The sequence below is a fragment of the Manduca sexta genome, chromosome 4, assembly GCF_014839805.1.
Source record: "Manduca sexta isolate Smith_Timp_Sample1 chromosome 4, JHU_Msex_v1.0, whole genome shotgun sequence".
In the NCBI taxonomy this organism is placed as follows: domain Eukaryota; kingdom Metazoa; phylum Arthropoda; class Insecta; order Lepidoptera; family Sphingidae; genus Manduca; species Manduca sexta.
In genome coordinates this window covers 2611301-2619798 of record NC_051118.1, presented here as the reverse complement: position 1 = coordinate 2619798, position 8498 = coordinate 2611301, and the positions used below count along the sequence as shown (strand labels likewise).

General features: G+C 34.7%; 1 long non-coding RNA gene across 1 annotated transcript; it reads left to right on the top strand.

Annotated features, from left to right (window-relative positions):
* The first annotated feature begins 5315 nt into the window (after positions 1–5315).
* On the top strand, positions 5316–5815 carry LOC119190591. The gene is made up of 2 exons (XR_005113013.1): positions 5316–5547; positions 5649–5815. It is a non-coding gene; the product is annotated as an uncharacterized LOC119190591 (long non-coding RNA).
* Positions 5816–8498: the final 2683 nt, after the last annotated feature.

Here is an 8498-nt window from a genome sequence, read left to right as displayed (position 1 = left end):
GTGTTTTCATTGACGTGTAATATTTTTGCTGCAATTTTCTATAAACCAGAACACAATAGTAATCGATAAATGAAATAGACAAAGTATTACTTTTTACAGACTTTTAAAAAGATAATTTCATAAGCTTTTTACTTTCTTAAAATTAAGGACCAATAAAAAACCTTAGAGTATATGTTAGAACAACTTTTTTAATTGTTCCAAGCACAGGCCACTCGAATGTTTCCGCCTACGAGATTAAGGCGACGTGTGATTGTACGATTTCTATTAACGAAAGCTCGGCCAAATTGCGTACGTACACAAAAAGCTCGCCAAAAAAACTGTCATTAAGCTTTGATTGATCAAGCTCTGGCAAACAATTAGTATCTGTACAAATAAAATTGAAGCTTTTGTCTGTAATTTCAACATGAAAGCTTTTTTGTAAGCTCATATTTCATTGATGTAGCCTACTTGATGGTTTTTTATAGGGTATATCATATATGGTTCAACTGCTGTGTTGAGGTCTCAGGTTCGATTTCCCGGGTAGGTCATAGTGGATTTTACACCATCAGTTCGGAGTCCGAAACTGATAAATAACATTAGGCTTCCGCTCCGTTAAACGAGATCTAACAGCTGACAAAATTTGGTTTTGATAGACCTCTACCTACCCTCAAAAAGGGGAAAGGGCATGATGATAAATAAGTGTTTTATAAACTAATATTTTTAAATTTATTTCTATTGCTTTGAATGACGAGACGAGCCTGCTCTTCACCTGATGGTAAGCGATACGCCCGCCCGTAAACAATACACATCATTCAACTTGAATTAAAAAGTGTTATTTGGTTTTCCACTGCGTTCACCAATATTATTACGCCGTTAGTATTGATCTGTTTTGCGATAGACTGTACATTACAAAAGAAGTCGTTATCATTTTAATATCTTTTACTAGCGGCAAAGAGCTAGTGCGGTTTCATCCGCGCTATACCCGCAATTTACATAAAACTAATATACTATTTAAGCGGCGATAGCCTAGTTGGGTGTGGAACGCACTGCCAAGACGAATGTCCGCAGGTTCAAATGCCAAGGGCACACACCTCTGACTTTTCTAAAATCATGTGTGTATTCTTTGTGAATTTATCGTTCGCTTTAACGGTGAAGGAAAACATCGTGAGGAAACCTGCACATCTGAGAAGTTCTCTATAGGAATTTCGAAGGTGTGTGAAGTCTACCAATCCGCACTAGGCCAGCGTGGTGGACTAAGGCCTAATCCCCTCTCAGTAGTAGAGGAGGCCCGTGCTCAGCAATGGGCAAGTATATAATATAGGGCTGATATTATTAATATACTATTTATTTAAACCTTCCTCTTGAATTACGCCGTCTATTGATGGAAACGGCATTAAAATCCGTTCAGTAGTTTTTAAGAAAATCAATTACATACAGACACAGAAATGGGAATTTATTTTATAATATATCTTTTATATACAGGGTCATTTTGCCATTACTAAATGAAACCACATACTTATCTACTTGGAAACAATACTTTACAATAAGTTCCTTGAGCCGTAGATGTAAAATAATAAAGAGTAAGTTTAAAAAAAAAATATTAAGGAAAAATCATTTTAATTTTACGCGCCCTAATACCACTACTTCTACTCTAAGAGAATTTGTCGCAGCAACATCATACTTTCATTCAGAAATACACTCACGCACACGGCATATTCGCATTAAACTACAATATAATCAGAAAACTAAGGCCAGGTTTTTGGTGATAATATTAGGATTAATGAATGATTTTGGCACAATGTGAGCAAAGGCAGACGAGTATGTAGTTATATTAAGTAATGCAATGTCAGAATGACCTTGTATAATTTTAATATACTTCCCTAAAAACTTATCTTTACTTCACCCGCCTTTCCCATTATTTTATCTGCAACTTAAATATCGGATGTTCTAAAACTTTATAACATTACCCAACAAAGACATACCTATCAAGGGTCCTAAGCGTTTAAGGGTCAATTTGACCCGGTCATTATTGCGCTACAATAGTTTGGAGGTCATAGCCGGGTACAATGGACTCGGTTATATCCGGACCCAGGCGTAGGTGTTTGCTATTTTTGGTAAATTTGTGATTTGAACTAAATGTAGAGTCTATAGTGTAATGTGTTAATCCTACTAATATTATAAATGCGAAACTTAGTAAGGATGGATGTATGTATGTTTGTTCCTCTTTCCCGTAAAAACTACTGAACGGATTTGGATCAACTTTACAGTAATATTGCTTGCACATCAAAATAACACATAGGCTACAATTTATAATGATTCTGTGTAATTTGGTCATAATACAACGATAACTATCAAGTAAGTTGGAAAAAGATGCTATCTTGGCATACGCTGCGTAAACCATTGGAGTTAGACAAAGATGATGTACCGTAGATTGTCTTAAATAGTCCTAAATAAATGTCCGCGACAGCATATATGTGGAAGCCACTATGACCAAAATAGTGAGCCATAAATATAATTGTAGCGTCTGCGTCCCTGTAATTATATCTTGTTTGTAAGTAGTCAGTTTTTATTAGCTTCAGGTAGTCTGTTAATAAAAATAATATTCTATAATTGCTATGCATGTCTATTATTATTGTAAACGCTAGATTCTTATTCTTAACTTATGCTACTAAAATTCATATTTCTGTTTGCAAGGTTGATATGCTAAATATAAATAATAAATAAAAATAAATAAAGTAAGGAAACACAGGTTGCACTTACATAAGATTATAAATTTAAACCTAATTGACGGTTGCAAGCGATATTTTATAGCGGAACAGAATTATGAAAGATTAAATTGGCACGCGGCCAATTTGACTAAGAAATAAATAAAGGAGAATACAAAAATAATATTGGAAAAACTATCTTTTTTGAAGGCTCGCCACCTATCATATCATGGGACGGAATACGCACGACTAAAAGAAGATGTAGTATTGTTTTTTTATTTAGTTATTGCTTTGAATGACAAGACTACTTGCCGTTCACCTGATGCTAAGCTATACGACCGCCCATAAACAGTAGAAACGCCATCCAACACCTTGAATTACAAAGTATTGTTTGGTATTCCACTGCGCTCGCCATCCTGAGACATGAGATGTTAAGTCTCATTACGTCCAGTAGTTACACTGGCTTCAATATTCTTCAATGTATAACACAACACTGCTGCACCAGAAATGGACATTGCAGTGGTACCTACCCAGGCGGACTCTCACATATGAGAGACCTACCACTAATAAATTGCGCCTTCACCTTGGCAAACAAAAGGCGTGAGTGTGTGCTGTATTTTTTCCTCTTTATTATCAGGAAGAAGGCAAAGTTAATTCACCAATATAATCCATATAGAAAAGGTAATCCGGTTAGTAGTCAAAAATATATATAGTAAAAAAAATATGTATAATATTATATAGCGCGATAGCCTAGTTGGGTGTGGAATGGACTGCCAAGACGAATGTCCGAAGGTTCAAATCCCAAGGGCACACACCTCTGACTTTTCTAAAAAATCATATGTGTATTCTTTGTGAATTTATCGTTCGCTTTAACGATGAAGGAAAACATCGTGAGGAAACCTGCACATCTGAAAAGTTCTCTATAGGAATTTCGAAGGTGTGTGAAGTCTACCAATCCGCACTAGGCCAGCGTGGTGGACTAAGGCCTAATCCCTCTCAGTAGTAGAGGAGGCCCGTGCTCAGCAGTGGGCAAGTATATAATACAGAGCTGATATTATTATATTATTATTAGTCAAAAATAAGCCTACAGAATGTCTATCATCCAGCGAAGCAGTCATTATTATAAATTGGCCATATTTACAGCGGTTGGTATCGCAAAATATAGAGTTACTGTATTACTTACCCCATAACCACCCTTTCATTATCGAAGTACAATGACGCGTAACCCTCATTAAAATCTATATTACTTATCAAGTTACCTGTAATTTCTTGCGGAAGTTTACGATCAAAACTTTGGAAATATTGTGAAAATATTTAATATACATTGGAACAGAGGATTACATTTGAGCGGAATAGCATAGATTCAAGTAAGGATTACGAAAGTGTTGTTCAGTCGCTGTTGCATATCTAAGAGTAGATGGGTAGCCATATGTAGTTGTAAATGTAGTACAAACTGTTTATCTATTTAAGGACCTCCAACGAAGGATACACGGCATATAATCAAAACAATGTCGTAGCATTTTTTCAATTAACAAGGTGACGTGCTTGTTCAATTATAGGAGACCACAGCATGCAAATTTAAATAACATGTCTAATTGACTTAACACATAATAACACCAGCCCTATATTATGTACTGTTCAAGTGTTGAAGCCCTGAGGGCCTTTACTACTGAGTTTAGGCCTCAGTCCACCACGCTGGTCAAGTGCGGAACGGTAGACTTACCTTCCAATTTACTATAGAGAACTTCTCAAGTATGCAAGTTCCCTCACGATGTTTTCCTTTACCGTTAAAGCAATCAATAATTCCCAAAGAATACACATATAACTTTAGAAATGTCAGAGGTGCGTGCCCTTGAATGTTGAACCTGCGGACATTCGTCTCGGCAGTCCGTTCCACTCCAACTAGGTTATCGCCGCTAACACAAATAGATCTAATTTTGATAGCGGACCATTTGAGATCGTAATCTGTCACTTAATTGATGAATTTATAAAATTGAAGTACAATATTTCGGGTCTTAAGGATCAAATATGAATGCATATGATTCTTTTAAAATCTTCTATATATATAAAAATCAATTGCTGTTCGTTAGTCTCGCTAAAACTCGAGAACGGCTGAACGGATTTATCTTATCTTGGTCTTGAATTATTCGTGGAGGTCTAGGAAAGGTTTAAAAGGTGAGAAAAATTCGAATAATTGCCGGGAAAATCCTCAAAACAGCATTTTTCTATTTCCCATACAAAGGTTTTCTAAATAAAATGGATAGTCAATTTGTAATTTATTACCGCTGCATAAAGTTCAAATTCGCGTGCGCGTTGGAGGATCTAATATCGCGTTCTGAAACTCAACAAAAGTGAAAGTGAATCGCGAACGCGACAAAATTGCATAGTCTCAAAATACATAGTACATAAATAGTGGTCGGCTTCGAGAAACTCAATTTTAGCTAACTTCAGTTGTTAATCTGTCCGATTATTTTTTAATAAGACTATATAGAAATCGAAAGATAAATCTTAAGTTTTGTCACAAATTAAATTATAAATCTTAAGTTAAATTTCTGATTTGACAACCAACTAATAGCTAAATGAGCGGGAAATTTTCTCACTTTGATTAATTACAATTTACGATGCCGAGGGAGAAGACGACCTGACTTAGGTCGTCGTAGTCAATCAAATGTGCGAAGAGCTACCTCACGTGCTAACCGCACTGATGACCAGAGACAGACAGATCAAGTAAATAGTCGTATTGCTATGTCAGAATTGCGTTCTTTAGTGAGTGACAATGTAGGAGATAGGCTTAGAATGCAACGATTTGTTTGTTTTAAAATCATTTTATACAAACAGAGAAAGCGACTTTGTTTTATACTATGTAGTGATGATTTACTTCTGCTGAGTGTTGCACACACTTTCTTTTTAATAAGTTTAGATTTAATATTTTTCTATATGCTTGCCAACATTTTTTTGTTGCAGTTGCCAAACGATATGGAGAATTATACAGAATATCGTATTATGGGAACAGTATCACAAATACGAATGAAACCAGGTTGTTGCCCAAATAAATTTAATTGTCAGTCAGACGGGAGAAAGCAAACATGTAACAGTTCTGAACAACCGTCTATACATAAAAAACAAGGGAAGATGACATTAGATGAGTGCTCAAATAAATCAGATGCAGCCACATGCAGTACAAGTATAGTTCCAGAAGGTACTTCGGGCACAAGTTCAGGTATGCATCACATGCAACATGTTATCCAATTTGGTAAGACGTGCCGGTTTCACAAGTTTTAAATAAATTTTTATTTATAAATTATATTACACAGCTGATGTAGATAGTACTCATTTTAGTACTATTTATTTGAGTATGTAGATTAGAATCTAACTTTTCTATATGATTGGCTCGTTCATTTATAGAACAAGTAAACTTGCATTTACTAATGGGTGTGAAACAAGCGTTAAAGATTTTCTATAATTAATTTAATAATGGTCCTATAATCTAAGTCTTGCCTATGGATTAAGAACACTAAACAAATCTGTCAAAGAATTAATGACACCTAAAATCTGGAGTAAAGCAATTCAGACTAGTATTACGCTAGTTTGATATAAAAATCGTTTAAAATGTTTCGAGTCTTATTTAGAGCGCAGTCGATTTTCAAAGACTTGAGTCTTACTAGTTTTTAAACTTTTAAGTTCCCCAAGGCACCAGAAATGTTCTAAATAAAATCCATAATATGACTTGTTCCCATCCCGTGGGAAGAGCCACATGTCTACGCACATAGAATTTCGAGGAAAGCATTATTCAGTTCAGCAAACGACATATTTTATTTCTCATATAACTTTATAAATGTTATTTTATACAGGAAATATAAAAACATAAAATACCAATGGTTTGAATTCAAAGATTTCTTTGGTTTTTATTTTGAGGATTATTCACATTCATAATAATTTCTTATGTTTACGTGAATGTTAGCTTGAAATATAGCTATTTTGGGAAGTTTATGGCGGTTTTTAAATTATAATTTTCCCCCGACGTCATCTAAAAACTCAAAGTTATAATATCTTAGTTAGTTTTACAATTATACAACTTTTAATTTGTTTTTTTTTTCTGTCGGTGGTCCGATCTACGCAGATTGAGCTCAATGTCTTGAAGTGGGTTGGGTTCCGATTTAATTAAATGTAGAACAGGATCCAAGGCTTGTGCAAGCTTCCAAGCTTTTTTGAATTTTTTACTCAATATCAGCCTCGGGTCTGAAAAATTAAAACCCTATGCGGCGATAGATTCGCTCCCTATCATATCATGGGACGGAACACATAAAAAGGGATAACCTAGTTACACTTCAGCCTACCCCTTCGGAGATGAAGGCGTTTGTTTAATTTACAAACGGAATAGTATCACTGGCAACTATGAAATCGATTTAAAGTGGCATTGCTATTACGTTTTGAATAAATAGTGGCATTGCAGAGGTAATTGTCTACAAACCTCCCTTTCCTCTTTGATGCCGGATATATCATATATTGACGTTTGTATGGCGATCATATCGAAATTATATGAATACTTGGACTGCTTCGGTGGCGTAGTTGTACTGCATGCGCGGTATGGCAGCGCTCTGAGCTCCTGGGTTCGAATCCCGGGTCGTGCAAATTGATATCTGGGTTTTTCTACTCAGTATCAGCCCGGAGTCTGGAATTTGTGGCCGATATTGCGATAGGCTCGTCCCCTATCATGGGACGGAACACACTTGGCGAAAAGTGGGAGCCCTGGTTGCGCCTCTGCATACCCCTTCGAGGATAAATGCGTGATGTGTGTGTATAAATATTTGGAATAGTCAGGCTTATCTGCATCATTTGATCTACGTTCTAATGTTCTATATTAATTTAATATCATTACTGTACTTTAATAAAATAAATAGTATAATTATTGGAGGTAATACCGCCAATTTGTTAGTTTAAAAAGAAATCTAATTATGATAAACATAATATTTTATATGAGATGGACAAATGGATGGCAATTTTATAAATTATCGGTCTACAAGGGTCGGATATAATAGCGTAATATTCCCTTACAAAGCATCATAAGAAACCCAGCTGTTACGTATATTATTGCTCTAAAATTATGTATTATTCAGAAAACTAGCTGAACTAATTCAAAATCAAATCAAATTATTTATTTGTAAGCATAGGTGTTATTGAAATACATATTGTTCACTATGCTTTGCTGTTACGTCAGCCTACAAATAAATTAGTTTTATATTGGCTATTACATCACATAGTTATTTATTTTTTATAACTTGACTAAACTGATCTACATAAAAATAAAATAGTAATTAAAAGAACAAAATTAAATTATTTTTTAAGTAAGAAATAGCAACATTGTGGTCATTCATAGGCAACTATCGTTTAAATACTTAAAACAGAATTTTTAAGTAATTTGTGAAATCTAATTTATATTGTACTACATTAAGTGAAAATTCCAAATCGACTTTAAACTTTTGTGTCACCAATCGTTTTTCTTTAATATGAACTTAAAAGGATTCACTTTATTTTAGACAGAGAAAATATAATATTGCGATTGGAGTTACAGTGTAGAGCTTTTAAAGTTTTGGATATACTCAGTTACTTTTATGGTCAACTGTACAAATTTAAATTCTAAAACCTAGTAAATAATAATACTCTATAATAATTTCACTGGACTCAAACGTAGCACTTACTCTAATGGTGGCTTTCTCGTAGCTTACCTTTACTACGCTAGCCATGTTCTACAATTCTATCCGCTACGATTAACACTTGCTACGGAAGTTATTTGCTACGAATGTAACTGCAGGT